Here is a 20,594-nt window from a genome sequence, read left to right as displayed (position 1 = left end):
AAGCCTGACTATTCCATGCGAAGATGACTGTTTGTTAGCAAAGCATTTCATGATACCACCATCATTTCAGTTTTTTCAAAGCAACGCAAGAGAAAGCTTAGAACTAATAATGTCTACGTCATCAACGTACGCCGAAGTTTCGAAGTTTTCACTTCCGAAGCTGGGATGGACCGCACTAGCCCTACAAAACCGTGAAGTATTGCGTGCTTGAGCCTGTCTAGTCTTCGCCGAACGTTACATCTGCACCGAATTTTAATCCTCTAACATTCGAGACATGTAATCTGAGATCTGAAAAAAAAAAAAACATTCTCTTAGACTTCATATTTCCTAAAGCTAGACTTATTTTTAAGTGTTTTACACTTGTTAATCTAAATGCCTAAGCCAGATTCATAATGGCCAACTTGCAACGGACCATTATGCATTGATTTGTATTCCAAACCAGCTCTAGCCAAGCTCATCATTACAATGCGCTTTAGCGCCCTTGGTGAAGTTTTTTTTTTTTTGCATGACGGTTCATTCACCGCTCAAACAAATTTGAAAAGTCAAGGTAATGAGGTGAACTCAGTGCACGAGTTACACGTCTGCAAATTAGCATGACAAACATGAAGTGCTTCAATAAAATATGCATGTGCGAATGAGCGGCGGTACTTCCTAATTATGTTTTACGCTAACGTAACGGATTCCATACAATTGGTAGCTTTTATTAAATATTTACAACTATTCTGTGCTATATCAATAAATCCAGAGTTCTTATCTGCGCCGATAAGTATAATTCAGAAGGAGATTAACACACTGATGCAAGCATACAATTATGCCACATAATGTCGTTATCACTCCTCAAGTTTGACCAACCGAAAAATGCATTCCTGCTTCCGTTCGAGATTGTACTCTGAGATGCGTCACGACACTTGCAATAGATTCGCAAAAACAAAGAACACAAAAATATGACAACACAGATAAGACCCAGAATATCACTGTGCGATCATATCTCAGTGGTTCGTCCTCTTTTGTTGTTGCTTTCGCTCGCTTTATCGCATACCAGCTGTCCCTTTTGCACCACATTTTCGCATTGTGGTCACACAATCAATCTTTTTCGATCGCGAATGGTGTCAGTTGAAGGTACAATTCGTGGTCGATCGTTGTATCAAACTTTTCGCCCAACCCCTCCCCATGTTAGGGGTAGCGGTTTACACCTTTCTCAATTACACATTCCTTTGAATGCCTCCACCATGTACTTGGTGTGCTTGTGCATGTGTGTTTATTTTGTACAGCTTGTCGTGGTCGCTTTTTGGTGTTCGGCCCAGGCTGCCATCATAATCGACCAACAAGAAGCAAGCGTAGCAATAAAAAAAACTGAACCAATGAAGAAATGCTTATCAAATTCCGCGATATACCATGAACGAACGTAAGTGCACACACACACACAGACACAGTCATACAAAACGAGCCGGCTGTGTGTTCTCATTCCTCAGCAAGACGTAAGTCTCCTATAGTGGGCTGCGTGCACAGAGGATTGCAATTTAGTAAAGTGCATTAAGCGTTTCTGGCAGCCAGAGTCATTGCCGTATTCGCCAGTTGAGAATTGTTTAGTCTTTTTTTTTTTGTCTAGAAAAAGTCGATCCTGCATTTGTAATCGCCAACCTGATTACGCAGAACACATCTCAAAGAGTGGTCCTAAAAACCACCAAAGTACAGGTTTTATTTTTTTTATTTAAGTTCGATAAAGTGCAGGCTTAATGCTAGAATATTTTTCTATCAATATCCTAAGGACTCAGCTATAAAAGACATGTTTTCAGGTTGGACAAACATTTCGACTACTTCAACTATCGTGTCTTGATGAGGAGTCAAATAATAAAAACACCAGAATTGCCAAGCAAGGAATTCATTTGCCAAGTGACTAATGTTAAAATTCGCCAATTAAGACATGCCTATATTCCATTTAATATCATAAAGATAAGGATTCCAGCCATCTATATACCATTTGCTGGAAAAAAAAAATTATATTCATCTCCAGTGCCCTGATCCTCAAAAAAAATTGACAACTAGAAAGCTCTCGACGAGTGATCTTATTACTGGTTGGCAACACTGTCTTCTGTGTTATACCTAAATTATACCAATGTAATTATCCTTTTTCTTCATTTTTTTAACCTCAGGAGTTTTTAGTATAAATTTTCTAGCTTCCTAAATAATCAGAATTTGACGTGTTGAGACATGAAATAGCAGTTCCGTATGCTAAGCTATCAAATACCATATGTATTGAAGTAATCCCTTCTTAAAGAACGGACAACGGTTCTTAAGAAAAGAAAATCATATCGTAATAAACTTGGTGTAATCGCAAGGGAATCAACGATTTTCTAAAAGATGTAAAAAACATCTCGCAAAGTAAAGAAGAATATTAGCTGGAGTAGGAAAGTTGCTAGCATTTCCTAAACATCTTAAAATTAGTCTAGCTGACGAAAGCGAAAGCACAAACCCAACCACCCGAAGCATTAATTACCTTCCAGAAACATGAAACCCATTTGTCGAACTGTGTTTATCAACATTGCAAATCAACCTGCTGCTGCTACTGCTGCCGCCTGAACTTCAACACTAAACCTGCCATGGGGTGGGATCGGTCCTCCACTATCTACTTTCCCCTACCAAGCAACGGAACCACTTTCGCTCTCTCACACCAGATTTTACTTTTCACCGACCTCCCGAGCCTTTTGTGTCACCTTTCGCCGTGTGGCCTTTCGCCGATTTTCACATTGACAGGCAAACAGTCCACCAAACAGTGTGTATTTATTTTCCATTTATGCGCCCCAATCCCAACCCTTCCGAAACCGGATTGATGGAAAGGCTGGGATGGGAACGTGCTTCTTATCACCCTCGGCTTTTGTGTGTGTGTTGGCACACCTCCTCGAGAAAGGTGGCGGCACTGGTTGACGGACTGCAGCAAGTGGGTGCAGCTGCACTAGTTACATGTGACACACGAACATCATCATCTCGCAATGAGTTGGATGTTTTGAATTTTTAAACCAAACGCCACACCCCTGCCGGATGAGCTGTCTCAAGGCACACAAACGTCATGGCTTATTTATGCTTGCATGGGATGGGAGCTCTGCTTATCAGCGGGAGGTTAATCCCTCCTGCTCTAAGCCGGTTTGCATTCACTCACACGGATACATAAAAGATGCATTTTAACTGGTTTGCAATCAGCTTTAATAACTACCGGCATGGTTTATTTACCATTCCAAATCTTTACAACTTGACTTGAAGTTCGATCTGGTCAATAAAGTACAGATCAGGTGCCGCTTAAATTAATTTGATAAAAATTCTCGTACGCCATGTGTGTGCGATAAGCAGCAGAGATCCATATCAAAAGTCCCAACGAAATCATTACCAAAAACGCAGAAGGGTGCTTTACTCTCAGGAACTTAACTGGATCACTTCCTTCCCCTTATTTCCTTCTCTTCTTCTGGCCTTCTCTGTTGGGTGAAAGCTATCTCACGCCGTGTCTCAAAAACCTTCTGCACTGCTCCACATGATTTTTCTCCCCTTTCACACGCACACACACCATTTTACCATTCACACGAGACAACGAAATTAAATTAGGAGGCAGAATTTTAATTTATTGCCCATTGAAAAAGAAACCGAAACCGCGGGCGGCTGGTACAGTTGAGGGGCGCATGACAGGAAAGGAGAAGGGAAGCACAGATGATGACGACGATGATGAAGGGAAAAATGCAACCAAAGATGGAACCGATGGAAAACGTGGCCCCCGGCGCCCAGGAAGAACACCTGATTCAGTGTTGGGAATAAGAAGAGTGGGATTTTTTTTTTTGAGATGGCGTGCCGTTTGGGTTCGGTCTGTTGGTCAAGCTTGTGGTGGTCGCGAGTAGTGCTCCTTTCGAGATGGTTCTCTTAATAGCTAGCCCAGTGGTTATCAACCCTTTCTTTCGTTTGGGACATCAGCGAACCACAGCTTTTGGAAAACCATAACTAAAAACACAACTCCCTTGTTAAGTTTTATAGCAATCATTTGTAAGAATTTTACTTTCAAAATTTATTGTTAAGCATGGTTTAAATCCTACAACTCTAAAAATTGAACTGGAACTTTCCCACCAACAACTGAAAACGGTTTGCCAACTATTTGATGCCTGTAAGGTATTTCTCAAGTATTTCTTTAACTTCTGCTAAATAAAGGCATAATATTTCCCTATGGTTCTTCGTTGTTTATTTGATGGAAAGCTTCAAGCTCAACTTCAAAATGAAAATGCTGTGTCAAGGGAAATAGATTGAAGAATAAAATTACAAAATTATTACAAAGAATAAATTGTAATATGTTCAAAGATTCAACAGTTGTCAGCAGTTGAATTGCGGCAAAACTCACTCCTGGGAGAGATGTTTTGCCCTTCTGATAAAAGTCACTGCACTTAACCTCTCCAAACCACAGAAGCAACCTCAACGCTTGCAGACCACTGGGCCTCCGCTTTGCTATGGACTGAGCTTTTCTTATCGTTTAGGTATGAAGAAAAATATTCGTAGATATCTCTCCCCAAAGTGCAACCCAGCTTCGTTTCCTTCTGCTTTTCGTTTGCCAATTTTACTCTTTACTTTCTGTATGCGCCTTCGGAAGACGATTGTGCGGGCAATGGGAATTTGGCGAGGCCTTCATTTTCGAGTCTGTGGAAAACATCAAGCTAATGATATTTATCACCGCAAATGCCTCTATTTCCGCCAAAGGAAATTATCTCTCACCCCACTATCACTAGGTGAAGGTGTTTTTTTTTTTGTTTTTTAGAAGAATAATTTAGTCCAAAAAAGTGATGTTTTGTTAACATCTTTTAAATACCGAAGAAGCCCGGTAGGGTATAATTTTGTCATTTTTTCCATATTTTAATTTCTGCTACTATAAAGTGAAGAAAAGAAATTACCAGATCGCTTCGTCATAGACGGTGTGTAATGTAGCAGTCACACACACACGCACAAGGCGGCGATAGTTTCATAAAACTTTTGTTTTTCCTTTTTCACGACGGCCCAATGCCGCAAAGGAAGGAAGCAAACATATGCTTGTGTGTGTGGCTAGCGTGTTTTGCTGTAGGAAACGGTTGTCTGAACGCCCGTCCGCCCGCCCTAGCATAGATGATCAGTGAAGCTTGCTTAATGCAATTCATTGCATTCCCCAAACGCGAAGGAGGAGTTCGATGCGATCACCCACCACATCATCATCATCGCCGTTCGTCGCACAACAACAGCAAATCTGATGAAGGTTTTCCTGTTTTCCTTTTACTGCTGCCGATTCGTACACATCATTGTCTTGTAGTGTTCTCTTCGGCATGTTCCGTTGACGTCATGTGTGCGCCATGGCTATTTTCTAGTCGTATCGTTCATTTTTGTTAATTTTCTTTTCGATTAGATTCGTGTTTTGAGAAGCTTAGTGTTATACTCTCCTTCTATAAATTGTTACTCTTCTCCTTTTAACTATTATCCTTTTTTAATAAGCATAAGTTTTTTTTTTTGTTTAAGCATAACAAAAGTTTTATTTTGTTTGAACATATTTTTCATTACTTTTTTTTGTTTTCTCAGAGGATTTTCCATCTTGCTCTTATTTTGTTTAAAAGTATTGTTATTTGCTTTCAAAACCTTTCTGTTATGTGTTTTTTTTTCAAAATTTAAATGTTTTTTTAGAGCTAATGAATTTAGTTAAAAGCAATCCGGCCAAGGCCATTCGTCTGGAATAAAAAAAAATCTTAATTTAAAATTTAATAAAACAAAATAAAATAAAATAATTTAAAAACAAAAAATATTTGAAATTCAAAATTGAAAAAATCTATAAATTAAAATGTTAAAACACAATTGCAAAAAAAAACAACAAATAATTCGCTTTTATCATTCACTTTCTCACGCACATGTAATAAATCTGAGGCCAACATGTGTAATCTTGCGCCTGGCCGCCGCTCGCCTTTGCATCGCCGTGCGCTGGCGATTGCGCGAAGATTCGGATCAAAACAAAAGGGAAAGTGAACAATATACGCAGCACCACCAACCACGTCCACTATCATATCGCCTTGTTTTCCTGCTTCCATTTCGCTTAATGTGCTTCACGCGCGGTGATCGATAAATTCGTGTTCGTCGATGTTTGAGCGCAGATTAAATACGTAATGATAGCGCCGTCACTCTTTGTGCGTGAAGAACCATCATTCAAATTCCATCTCCGTGTGATGATGGGGGTTAACCTCACAGACACATAGCGCTAGCAGGTGAATCATACACGCACGCACCCTTAACTCTGACAATGGCCGTGTCATGTCAGTGACCTTCAACTTTGCATTTCGAGAGTGTAGCGGGTACAGCTTCTATTGAAATGTAAAGCCTTTTTTTTCGCTTCTGTTACACGTCTGCACACGATTTTCACATGTCAATCTCCGCTACCTGGCACGTATATGTGGATGGTGTGGAAATTTTAGGGAAACAGCACCTTATACCTGAGATACTGTATCGTTTCAACAGCCTTACTCAAGCACCCAATTTAATGGTTTATGCTGTCTTCTTTTATTATATTTTTGGCACCTTCAGAAGTGCATTACATGATGGTACACACTCAAGATAACAGGTTTTCCCGAGCGCACAACGGGTCTGGGATGGCGATAAGTTGCATGTTGATGCATCGTTCACCACCGATCGAAACGACAGTGGTCAGGTGGTCGAACGAACCTGTTTCGTATGCAGTCATGTGGGCGTCGATGCCTGTTTTACCTGTTTGGATGGAGGGTGTAGGAAGAACAAGGTGTGATTTTGTATGTTGCTAGCAGGGAAGAAACTTTCATTGTGAAAATGAAGAAAAAGGAATTTCATGTTGTGTTTCTTGATGTCCGTACAATGTGATAAAACACGTGTTGTACCTTTGGAAACTCTTGTCAATTTTTGATGTCAGTTCGTACAACAGGTGTTCCCAAGATTAAATCAATAGGCATTTTTGACAAAAACACACAACCGAGGCAATCTACGTTTCATTGTTACTATATCTCGAATCGCACATTGTTTTAAAGATGATGACACTTGTTTTATGATCTGAGAATCGTTATATTTATTACTCATGCTTAAAACATACATTGGTACTTTACAGTCCCCTTAGGCCCTGTTCTAAAATCTGTTGTTCAGGGTCTAGCCATATGTTCTCCATCGGCTTCGTAGATCTCGAGTTTAAGTGTCAAAGTTGATCTCCAGCTGACCTTCAGTGACGGTGGTCTTCTGTTTTGATTTACATTTCGAAATTCATTTAATAATTCTAGCATCAGTAAAAGCTTAGCTTAATTGTTTGGAGGTCTGGTTCACTCTGAGTAGAGAATTACTATATTTCGATTAACGATTTAAAAAATATGACAGCTTTCCCATACGATCTACAGTTAATATAAGCTCGACCATTTCTGATAAATTCGAGCTTTGTTGACTTAATTTCCCTTAAACAGATGGACATTCCATGCATGAATGCATCCATTCGGTTTGGGGAGGTCCGGTGGCTCAGACGATAACGGCATCGCTCTACTCACGGCAGGACCAGGGTTCAAATCTCATCCAGACTGTCGCACCTTAGGCAGGGCTGTCTATCTTGCTGCGGGTAAATTCAATTAATAGAAAGCCTGAAAAGGCGGGCCGAGCCCTCTCGAGGTTGTAGTGCCGAGGAAGAAGAAGAAGCTAAACTATAATTATTAACGAAACTTAATGACACGAAACATTTTTATTACTTTGCATTCATTGAATAAGAAAATGTGGAGAGGACGATTTTTCCAACAAAAGCTTAAAACAGACCGCATTTCATCGATTGACAAGTTCACGAAGGTGTGAAGAAATTATTATCTTTATTTCTCCTCGCTGATGCTTAGCTGTATCTTATGAATATGTAACGCGTTTTTCCTCGAAACATTATAGACATCCAGATTAGGTGCGAGATGAATGAGGTCAAGAGGCACGAAGGGGAAATGTGCGTAAAGATGTATCATCCACTACTACTACTACCCACCTACTCGCTTCTATCGACACATAACAAAACTACCGTTGCTTCAAGTAGCTTATTTTGGAGCTATTAGAGCTTGCTGAATGTGTTTAGGGAACCACGCAACAACAAAAAGAAAAAAAAAACAAAACTCTCTACCATGTCTGCAAGAAGACATTGGCTGGTGTGACCTGGTTGGTAATGCACCGACCGATCTCATATCGACATGCTACTCACGTTTAGTGGGTTAGGAGGTTTTTTTGCAAAGAAAAAGAGCAAGAGAGGACAAACAAATACATAAAATAAATTAAACACACGGACAAACACAGACACACCCCCACATGGGGCCAGTGTGTGACGAACGGCCAACTTTCCTTCAAGACAATGAAATGAAAAATATGCTGATCGCTCTTTCGACTTGAGCCACCAATCGGTGCGACTAGAAAGTGCATCCGCGTCAGTATTGCCCAATGCTCCCTTTCAGTTAGCGAAATACTATTATGTGTGTGTGGTTGAGTTTGTGTGCCGAAGAGAAATAAAAAATCGCACACAAATCGCAATAAATAAATCAATACTTTAAAACAAAACCGATGAAGAAAAAAAACTAGCGATTCACCCCAAAAAAGGTGAGTGCGAAGAGAAATTCGAGGTTCGCAATCGAATAGACTGGTTGTTGGGTCGTGGAATACAATAAAAAAGCTAGGGCAAAGGCGGATGGAACCTCAGGACGGACAAGTTTAGGTTTTGAAAATTAAAAAAAAATAATATATTACACCGATGGATTCCATTTTCGGAACATTTCCATTTCCGCTGGCTCTGCTGACGGGTGCACGCGGATTGCTGCAGACAACGGTGTGGTGAAAGGTGTGTGTGCAACAGTGTTGTGCGTTGAGGATTAGCTGGGAGAAAATGTGAACACACGGACCACAGCAGGCTGAACTTCTCGTCTCTGTGGCTGATGATGTCACGGTCGGTCCGGACCGTCGGACGACTTCCATTCTCCGTGCCCACAAATGACACACGGCCATCGATTTTCACCGTTGCAAGAACTCATCATTAATTTGCAAAGACAGGCTTGCGTCATACTAAATTTAGCCTGCGCTGGTTTTTTTTTTCGCTACCGTTGTCTTTCTTGTCCTGCTTTTAGATGTTTCTTTGGTACAGAAGCTCGACAGTTAGAATTAGGTGGCGCTTAAGGCGTTGGAGCTACATTTAAATTTAAACGCATTTGAATATAAAAATACTTTACACACACATGTACGGGAATCATTTAATTGATTTGTTCCCGGCACTATTGGCTGCATCTTATAAATATCACGCTCCAAAATACCGGGTAGCTCGCGATGATATCACCACCGGAGCACCGGAAAATCGTTCACTTTTCTTACCAATTCCTGTGGGTATTATTTTCCGAAACGCGGCTGCTACTGCTGCCTGCCACGATGAACCAAAGGGAACATGATTGCATTCCGTAACCCTGTAACAGAAGACGGCAAATCGAATGATCTGTGAAACGGTTGATTCTCCGTTTCTCCTGCGCTTCGTTTATATGCCGCTCCGAGTGCTCCGAGGCCGTTTTCTCGCGAACGATGTGGGCAGGCGGTGGCGGCATGTTGTTAAAGTAGGTGTTAATGGAAATCGGTTCAAAGTTCGTTTGAAATGCCGCTCCCGGGCCAACTCTAGGGAACGGGTGATTAAAGGGAGGATGTTTTAAAAACAATCCAATGGAAGTAGTGTTTAGGTAAAGATCATTATTAATAGTTGATTTTAACAAACATTAAACCGAGCTAAAGAGTAATTGGTGGAGTGGTAGATATTTCCATTTTTTGTATTGCAGTGAATCATTGGTCATGGAAATGTTTCGATACCTGTCTCTTCGTATGACAAATCCTCGGTTGAAAGGGCGTGTATGCGTTCGGTATCGATTTAACAGTGGCCTATATATTGATGGGATAGTTTTATTTACGAGACAGCTGGCATCACAGTCCTACGAACATCTTCGTCAAATGCAAGATGTTGAGTTACAAAGTTGAAATGAAGTAAACTATTTGAATTGAAGATAGCAAAGGAGAGCAAACAGGAGCATTAAGTCTGTAAGAATGAGTACAAATGAGTAACGCTATCTTCTAAATATTCTACTTTAAAACTGTTTTGTGCCATGTTTTTTTTCTGTCGGGCTCACAAACTAAAACTACCCTTCGCACGGATCCTCATTATGAGCAGATTTGCCTACGTTACAAAATAAGGGTGTATCAGCATAATCACACCTTAGCATGCAACTACACACTGTATATATTACACCGGGAAAACGTGAGGGATGGGGGGCAATAGGAGTGAGTGAAAACTCATCAGTCTGCTTATCCGCAGTGTGTTTGTGCTATTTACCCTCTATCATCTGCCTAATGTAGAACGAATATCCTGTTTCACACACTCGCTAGAATACTGCATACTACAGTGGTGGTCAGAAATGTAAACTCATCGGGTTTTTTGACAGAGTTAAATTTATTTTTTTGACAAAACATTCAAACCAATTTGACACAATAATTGTTTTTCTTTTAATGTAGATTAATTAAAAAAATGTTAGGAAATATTTTGATTGCGTATCACTTATAGGCAAACAAAGCTAGCTAATATGGAAATAACTTTTATTGTGATATCCTCAGATGATATTGTCATAATAGCCGTTGATATTGTACGCACTTACCCGAGTGCTGAAAGGACGTGTACAATATCAACACGACTATGACGATATCATCATCTGAGGACATTTCAATAAAAGGTATTTAATTTCCCTGACATCTGAAGCCGTTTCCATATCAACTAGCTTTGTTTGCCATTTCATCTAAGAAACCTGCCATAAAAATGGAAGCTATTGCCTTACCAACTGAAAACCCCTGTGTTCCGGGAACGCTATTGATTGATAAATTATAATGATATTTTAATTTTAAAAAATCACAAAAATTAGTGACACGGAACTTAAACATAGAGTTAGATTAAATAGAGTTGAATTTACAATCATTTTGCTAATGGATACTCTTATTTAAATTTCCATCACTGTATATATTGACGGTTTACGTTGATCCATTTTGATTTCGGTTGTTCAAGCTTCTTTTTTAATACCCATCCGATGACTGTCACAAAAAGAATATGCGGCGGTTGCTGGTCACACAGGGTTGAATTGTTCCTTAACGCTTAACAAAACAAACCTCACTTTCTTGCCGAGTCATGCATCCGAGGTGGCCACTTATATAATTAAAATAATGAACCCCATACCTCCAAACATATGGTGACGTTATGTGTGTGTGTGTTTTTTTTATAAATTACAGAGACTATTTATGGTCGAAAATAGTTCATTAGTAGGTTTCGACAAGCTTGACTGAGTGTGATTAGTTCGGATAATAAAAAACAATATATTCTTGCCGACATGCTATTAATTGTGAAAAGAGCAGGGTTTGATTAAGAATGTAATGAAGTGGCGTCTGTGGTCTATTGTGCCGGCAATTTACATCGTTAGTTTTGAAGAGAATTTGATTATGGTTCTTTAAAAATCCATGAATATGTCCACCATTAGCACTGATAAGTTTATATTTACCATCAGGTTGTAGTGTCACCTCGCCAAAAAACAAGTTTCATGACTGCGCGTAATGTCCCACAGTATTGCTTCGTTTTTCTACCTGTGTGCCTACCAAAAAAAAAAACTCATTCACAGAAATGACTTCATTCATTGATAAATATTTAACACCCCCAATCCCAAACTGTGGAGCAGCAAGGGATTGGTGGTCACAATTTGACAGCAATGATTTTGGGGGTTCAAGCTTTGACAATTCCTGCCGTAGATGTTACACTATTTGTCATATATCATCTGTTGTCCGTGTGTGTATGTGCGCGCGCGAGTCTACGATAGTTTGACAAAGAAATTGAGGGCTAGGTCACGATGGAGGCGAGGGAGTCGCCCACACCTCAGGCGCTTGATGTCATGCGTGTTCGCGACACGGTGTTGTGGGTTATTTACCCTGGTACCCTGCACAGAGTTGTCATTGTGGTGGTGTGACACTAACACTACCTTTCCTAGTGCGATCACTTAGTGAGGTTAGTAGTGTGCGGTTTGCGAGGACCGATGACGGCAGCTTTCAGTAAGCTGAAGGCGATTCTTCGCACATTGACTTCGTGGGAGTACGTCCGAGGTTGCAGCAAGCAGCGATTCTGTCTCCGTGTGCTGTTCGATCCTAAAATCTCGTCCATGGACGTAGGACTCGGAATGGAATACACCAATTTGCCATTAAAAAAACAGCAGAAACCAGTCTGCTGAGGAGGAGCAGCAAGCGTGTGTGTAGGTTGGAAAGTTTTGGTGCGTCGACTTCAAGACCTGTCGATGTAGATCACTGCAGCGTGATCGTAAGTGTTTTATTTTTAGGCATTTTACATGATTGTGATGTTATTTACTCGGTAGTGTAATATATCTCTCGGCGTACATGTTTGTTACACCGATGAGGAATTCTCCAATGTTTTGATTACTTTCAACGTTTAAATGGGCATTGGAGCGATTCGCAATGCTTTCCAATTAACTCTAAGCGTCAAATTTCAATGCGTTGTAAGCAAATGCGATAAAACGTGCCTACTGCTTACTATCAGAATTTCGAAAAAGAACAGTTCACTACGCAGGCATGTTTGTCCTCACGTCCGGAACTGAGCGCAGCAAGATGTAATCATTTATCTTCTTTTCTGCGAGATGTATTCGCCTTTAATTACCAATCGACTAAGCTGCTCAGCAGCAGCTGCCTCGCACTACGTTTTGTGTGAGACGAAACCCAAGACGCAAGGCCCGAGAAATTCCAAAGACTCCAGAAAAGGCAAATTCCAACACACCAATCATTAGCTGCGCTGTGGAGATGAGGAAAAGATGGTGGAAATCCGGAGAAAAGCCCCCCAACCATAACTGTTCTGTATTCGGTCCGCCTCAAGGTCTTAAAAAAATGACTTAAGACGACCGTGTGTATGGTGTGCGTGGTGTTGGTGGAGTCAACCGAGGTCTACGAGATCCGGTTGCATTTCCTCCGTAGCATAAACAAAAATCAAAAGTTAAGCTTGGAATCTGCTTGGTGTAGTTGTGATTCTCGTGTGTGTGTGTGTGTGTGTGTGTTTGGTAGTGTTGTGGGGTTAAAAATGATTATGTGGAAAATATAGAAACATCACAATCCGCTGATGAATGGTGGAAGAGTCAGCTTCCAACGTTGCCAGACACCCTGCTCTCGGTGCACGGCTGCGTTACGAAGGGCCTTTTGTTACGTTGCACTAGGCAATTATTTCTCACTGCACCGAAGGGCGCAAGACCCGGCCCCATCTGGGTTTGTTGGAGAAGTCGGCGAAGAAAACCTTCCACCAGCGAGTCGGCCGCCCAGATAAAAGAGGTGAAGACGAGATGAAAATGGTTTATGCTACTGCTTTTGTACAGCAACCGCTTGTGTCAGCACAATCCACACGGCAGCACGAGCTCTCTGTACTAGTAGGGTGGGCGAACTTGATCCGCGATGCCTCTGCTCCTCTGCATCTCCCCAAAGCTACCAATCGTCTGAGATTATGCCCTATTATGTGGAACAAAAATAATAATCTTCTATAAAACAATCGAATCTGCGTGCTCTCCTCCTCTCCCTTTGCTCCGGTGATCGATGACGATCGCTGATGGTACGTGAGTGTGTGGTGAGGAGAATGATCACTACCCAGAAAGTGGGGTGAAATATTTCCATGAAATTAACCCTCGGCTGCTGGAACCATAACTGTATCAGGCGGAAGAGACACGGCGGCTACGTACACGTTAGCCGGCTAGAAGCAAACATTTATGATCAGTTTTTCCTCTCATTCCGAACGTTCCGGATCGGCAATATGTTATGAGGGATAGTTATAAAGATCGTCGTCGTCGTCGATGCCGCCGCATGCCGCCTTGGAGCTGCATTCGATTGAGTAATAATGATGATTATCTTTGCCACCACCAACTCTCCCCCAACGATGGTATGCCAGACGTTTCGACTAGCTTGAAAGAGGGGTTGTGAAACTGTCACGATAACAGTTCGGTTACATTCTTCCACAGGAAGGAAAATAATGCCCCATCAACACTCTACGTCTGAGCGGTGCGGTGCGCGTCGTTCCGGTTGATCTTGTTTCAAACGATCGGATCTGATCTTCGGCTCGGTATGGTGAAGTCAACCCGCGTCAATCAGCGCAGCGTATATTGAGCGACACCCAAGCACCTTAATTATAACATATCAACATTTCCCATCATCATCGATCTCTCGGTGGATGTGGAGAGCATTTGTAAAGTAACGGAATGTGGATGCTTAATTGTGGGGAAGGTCTATTTTTGTATTGAAAAGTATAATATTGCTTCTAGCGCATCGGTATTTTAACCATTTTGATGAGAATGATGCAATATCACAAACTGAACCGCGTCTCGCCGTCTCTCCTTTTTCTGTCAGCCACCATCAGCTCATGAAGGTGGTTCCGTATTGTCAAACGTTTGGGCGGCTAGAGATGTTTGATCGTGCGAACGAAATTACCACTAATATATTTGTTTAGTTTCGATTCGTTTTCGGGAGGGTTTGATGGACTTGGACTTGTTTTTTTTTGTTTTGTTTTGTTTCGTCAATCTTCTCCTGCTTTTTTTGTCTATATGTGACATGTGGCTTACGTCATTGCGTTCGAGAAAGATTTCAATTGAATCACACATCAGACACATCGGTCCAAAACTCAGCTTCCAGGCGTGATCGCGCGTGATTCGTTGCGGTCGTCTGAAGTGGTTGGAATCGAATGATTTTGTAATTAAACAAAATTGTTTCTCGTTAGCGTAACTGAGCATTTTTTCGTGGAAATAAGTGACCCAAAATACGAGGATGCTATTTTGAGTGTGGTGGAATCGATTCCATATGCTTTCATCTCATTAGCCGACATAATCTCCTCTTTATTGACTGTTTATCTGGGTCGATATCTGTAATATATCAGATTTTCTAAATTTTTTGCTTACAAGATGCTTTATGTAGTCTATTCTACGTATAAATAATACGAATCCCATACGTATATGAATAATCCGATTGAGATTCAATAACGGTCCTGAAAAGTCCTGACCCGAAATACCGACGAAAGGCTCACAGTTATGCAGCAGAGTTGCCGTCTTTATTGGCCATCTATAGTTTCTTCTGCTTTTTCTTCTTCGGCCTGACGACCTCCTGAAGGTCGTGCCTGCCATTTCTGGCTTATTAGACTTAATGATACCGTGTAGTTGGATAGTCAATCCTCACTACGGGAAAACGGTCCAGATTTGAACATCGGTCCAGCCGTACGAAGGCCGACACAGTTGTCGCCTCTACCGGCCCGTAATAATCTATAGTTTACTTCGTTCAAACATCGCCCAGTGTCAAGGATCCTCTTGAGACACTTCATGGAAAATAGTTGAGGCACTGTAGAGAAAATGCTCTGGCTTTCGAGGCTCTGTGAAAAGCTGTCAATTGGGGTGGCAAATTCTAGCTATATGTCTTATTTCTTAACTTCTGTTTTGTTATACTACCCTGGAACTGGATGCTGCAATGCAAAGCGCATAGCAGGTACCAGCCAAAGAAACGAATAACCATTCTTTGTAGTTTGGTAATGAAGGCAAAAAATTGAGGCAGAAACAATTTTCTACACTCACCGGACCTACAAACATCAGCGCACCAGTTTCAACAGACGGTGTGACACAACGGAAAATTAGCATGAAAACTGGTGCTCACAAGACGATCTTTCACAAGAGCAGAGTAAAATCTGGAGGGCACCGTAGTAATGACTTCATCTATTTGTATCTTGAATATTCAACATTCACCAATGGTTGACCTAAAAGCTCGCCAAGAAATTATTCTTACAGAAATCCAGCACTCTTTTATATAAGGATTGTGTAACTTTAATTGACAAAAAAAAGGAACTCCTGCTGCTACTTTCCCGGTGTTCGTCTGGTGTTGTACTGCGACCAGATGATCGCAACACGTTCCACCGCAAACACAGACATGGTAGAGAATTGCGGAAGCGTGTGGTTTATGTTTGCGGTCCAGACCATACGGCTGACACATGGCCCATGGTTGTTTTGCCGTCTACCACCAACAACCCAAGATGTACGCCCCTTGCCCCAGCAAAAAAACCCCATTGCCTGGTGAACCTTGTCGCCGTCGCGCTGAGCAGTATAACGATAGACATAAAACCGTGATGCGTAACAAGGAGCGTCCAACAGTGCGAGAAGCACCGTGTACCGTTGTCGCTAGCAAACTCTGTTGCGGTGACCCGCACGTTAGCCCTTTAATGGTGTGATCTTTGATCCGTCTTCTGTAAAAGAAATAAAGCTAAGCAACAAGAGGGCCCTTCGCGCGGGCTGAAAGAAAAAGTCAAGCACGTGCTGCTGTGAGTTAGTGTATTGTGCTAATTTACTTGTTGATTAACTACTTCTGCAACACTCCACCCTGTTTCTGCCCTGATTTGTATGTATGTAGCGCGTAAGTAAAAAAAAACACGACCTTTTCTATCTCTCCCCAAGTCTTGTACGTCCGGCAGTAACACACGCTCGTGTACTTTTAACTTATGTGTATGGTAAACCTCTCAGCACCGCAGCACCTAGCTGAGAAAAACCGATACGATGGCACAGTTTTATCCAGCCCATCCGAAAATAGCGCACATTTTCCCGTACAACGTCACGTTTTACGCGTTCCATTCCAGATATTGGACTGGAGTGCTGTTTGTTTTTCTCGCTTGTCCAGCTACCACCATGTGGCGAGATACCGATAGTTGTTTGTAGAAAGGAGCCTTAAAGGGGTGGGTCACTCACTTCCTACTGCTGCACGATCGCTGGACGGAGAAAAAACGACATCTTCCCGTGGCGAAGAAGTTACAAAACACCAGCCCAATTCGGGCCCAAACCAAACGGTCCACCATAAGAAAGTCGTCGTAGTGGTGGTTGTTGTATCGGTTCGTTCAGTTGCGGAGTTTGATGTCCAAGCACACTGTGCGAGTGCCACACAGCGGCCGGCATTCAGGGTTAGATTTGTGTAAACCTTCACTTTCTCCTTCGGTACGATTTTCACTGCTCCATGGGCTGTGGTGTTGTCCGGCTGATTTGCCTATCCCGCAGCCCACTGTCACCTTGACGGTTGTGGGAAGTCCAGGAAGAAAGTGGAGAGGGGTGGGATCTTGTCTAAGTCTCCCATTTCCCCCTCCCGCGGTGGGGAGGATAGGTGCAGAGAGTGTGAGAAAGTAGCGTCAAGAATTTCAGATGGATGAACTTTCTCCTTGGAACTCTCGCACCGTTACAAGAGGGCACCCTCTTACCCCGGTGTGTGTGTTCGATGTGCACGTTTTGGTCACGGTTAACCAAGCGTCAGATGTCGTAATGTCTTACACACAACCCCCCCATGTCTAAGGGACAACGCTCAGTCACGACTGTATTATCTCTCCCCTGGTCGGCTCGGTAGGCGCACAGTGTGAACTTACATGGGTGCAAGAACGCCAGTATTACTCCTATTACTTCATCCACAACCGCTCCCCCAGTATAAATCGCTGATAAGTTTCCGGATATCTGGTGAAAAGTTGCGAAGACGCGGGAAGGAGAAATGTCTCTATATCGTACCTGAAGTTACCTGCAGCGTGAACCTTAAGGTTCACTAATTGCTGCTGCATGCTCGTGAGTCACGGTTGATCTCGATAGTTTACACCTTTCCTGGGCACCTGTAAATTATTTATTCCCTATCTCCCTAGCGAAAACCTTCGTTGGAGGTCTGCTAGACCTGATCGGTAGAAAAGGGGTAGACCCGATCGGTGCAATTGCCGCAATCGGCCTGTGGTCGATTAAGTTGCGCGTACCGCGAGAGCCACCGACAGGTTTCGTGCACGTTAAGACCGCACCGTGTGCTGTGATTTGTGGCTAATGGTCGGTGAGAGAGTGTGGCCATGATCATGATCGGATATACGCATTTGTGGTACACCGGTGTGTGGCCGGTGGCTTAAGCAAGACTTCAATTCGCACAGGCTGAAACTGATTGAGATGTAGTGACGGAGGAGTGTATGTCTTAATTGTCACCTTCTTGTGGTGTAGTAACGGAGAGGTATTAGCTGAAGCTAAGCCTGTATGAAAATAAAATAATTTGCACTGTGTATAGCTTGCATCAATGCATGTCCGCGAAACTATAGTGGACAATGATTGATTAGATGGTTTGAAGTTCAGAACAAAAACACGTCATACGGACACCATTACGTCATGCGTTGTCTCAGTTTCTGCGGTTTATGTGCATAAATTACGCTGATGGTCCACTACACAACCGTGATAGTGCCGAGCCGAACAGTGTCCCAGCGAGCCAAGGTGTGTATGTAAATCTCCTCCGAAACGTAGTCGGGTGGAGTCCAGCGAACAAGACGGCGGAAAAGTGTCACATTTCTTGTGGGTGGAACTTCATCCCCATATAGAATGACCGTGGATCGTTTGCAGTGTAGGAGTAGGAAACGTTTTGGAACTTTAGAACGTTACTACGTTATTTGTCACGCTTAACCAACGGCAGGATGGCGCGGTGTAGCCTTCTTGTTTTCGGCTTTTGTATTTAACCACGCATTTGGAAACGAACATGTTTTTACGTTGGCAAAAGATAAGTTACATGCTTCTGTAATAGTTCCGTGCCCTACGAAGCATGCAAAATGTCGGCCAGCTCATGCACCAAACATTTATGATCTTCCTCACCTCATCCGTCTAGAGAAAGAGAGCGACGAAGAACGCAAGGCTCAAAAACAGAACTCGACTGAGTGAAGTTCTGGAATAAAAACTTGTCTCCCCTTCGGTAGCCATCCTTATAAATCATTTGTAAGCTGTCGTTACGGCTAGCATTTATTGGCACTTCCAAATGCGACACTAAAAACTAGACACTGATCGTTTTTTTTTTGTTTGTCTCCACCGCCATAACTCATCGTGTGACAATGAAAACCATCCATACCCATTATCGGACCTCGGATTATTCTACCGCTTCGCTGACAAAGTAGTAAACTTTTGGCCGAAAATAGTCTTTGAAATCGATATTGTCTGGGCCCTTCTCCGGGGGCATTTCATGCATTCTACCGGAGAAGAATGGATGTAAGTAGTCGCCCGCATATGTTTAAACATGCAAAACAACATGCAGCACGTCGACCGGAAGCAGAAAGGCGGGTAACGTGAGACGCGGGTGTTGTTGCGTTTCATAGCGGAGCTGCCAACTCCGGAACTCACGAGAATTCCGTTTGCCATCGTAGTCGCCGAAGTTGCGCCGTCGTCTGATGAAAATGGAGTGGAATGGTGATTGGAATGATTGGACGTCACTTTCCGCCCGAGCGTGTTGTGCTTGGACGATCGTTCGGGGGCGAGGTTCGAATGGGGGAAGGAGGTTCGCAAAAATGCAGCGGAACGAAAATTATCATACCAGACGCACACACACACACACACACACCGACACCGACGTGCACATTGTAATGGTGTTTGCTGGAATTGCATCGAATGCCGATTTGGCGTGGGATACCGGGGAATGTCTGAAGAGCCGGCGAACTTGAAGCCGTTATCCGGTTCGAAGTACGGACTCACGAAGCCTTGCGAAGAGTTGAATGCGCATCGTGGATGTTCGTCGCAGCTCTCGTGCTGTGTAGAAAATCGATTCCCTTACGATCTCCACCAGCTACGATCGCTTCAGACTTTCTACAGACGTTCGGCCATAGATCCGAACCGGAGAAGGGCAGGAAAGAACTCTCGAATCGCGATCGCACAACTTGCGCATCATAATAAAACTTTAATAGGGCAATTAATTAATAACGACAAATCGATCAATTAGGGACATCGGCATCATCTGTTTCGGGTTGTACAGGTAACGAGCTGTGCTGAGCGCCTTGAGCGGTTGAGGAAGACTCCACTTTGACAGCTGTCAGTTCGTTGCTGGCAAATGATATTAAAGCTAGGTTTGATTTGGTTGCCGGTGCTGGACGGTGCCTTTTTTCCTGAGACACCGCCTCTTGATTGCGTTGGTAGTGGGTGCCCAGGGAGGTATGACTGTCAAAGATTGTTTATTTGCAATAGACGACCGATGGTAGGTAGGCGTTGGCGATGAAAGACTGGTGCTTCATAAATTTAAGCGACCTTCTTTTATCCTTCGTCGGCCGCCGTATCGGGGATGTTGCTTTAAGTGCATATTTATGTTGTAAATGATGGAATGATGGCTAGAGTTAAAGAGACAAAAGTTGATGATAATTAAATGTTAAGTGGATCAATTTTTGAGGCTTTAAACATGTTTTAAACAATCTTTTATACTGTCGCTGCTCTCTTTAGCATTATCGCGTGTATTCAGCCCCGACATACGGCTTCTGTGTTTCCTTCCTGCACGTTGTTTGACACTATCAGATTTCGCTATAATGTGCAAGTTTTTTTTTTCGCCTGTTGACACCATCACGGAAGCCCCAACGTAGTATGTAAGCTTTTGCTGCTGCTGCTGCTACTATCGAACCACGGAGACCAAAAATCACGCCCAAATGGTTTTCAGCTTGATATACGACGTTCCACCATGCCATGTTCAAGGTTTTTCTGAAGCTTGTTTGATCACACACAAGGAAA

At 42.6% G+C, this 20,594-nt stretch overlaps 1 protein-coding gene across 22 annotated transcripts in view; it reads left to right on the top strand.

Annotated features, from left to right (window-relative positions):
* Positions 1–20,594, top strand: part of LOC118505919 (patronin) — a 60,358-nt gene that overhangs the window by 2,526 nt on the left and 37,238 nt on the right. The window lies entirely within an intron of this gene.

This window comes from Anopheles stephensi, chromosome 2 (assembly GCF_013141755.1).
Source record: "Anopheles stephensi strain Indian chromosome 2, UCI_ANSTEP_V1.0, whole genome shotgun sequence".
In the NCBI taxonomy this organism is placed as follows: Eukaryota; Metazoa; Arthropoda; class Insecta; order Diptera; family Culicidae; genus Anopheles; species Anopheles stephensi.
This window is presented reverse-complemented; position numbering and strand designations above follow the sequence as displayed.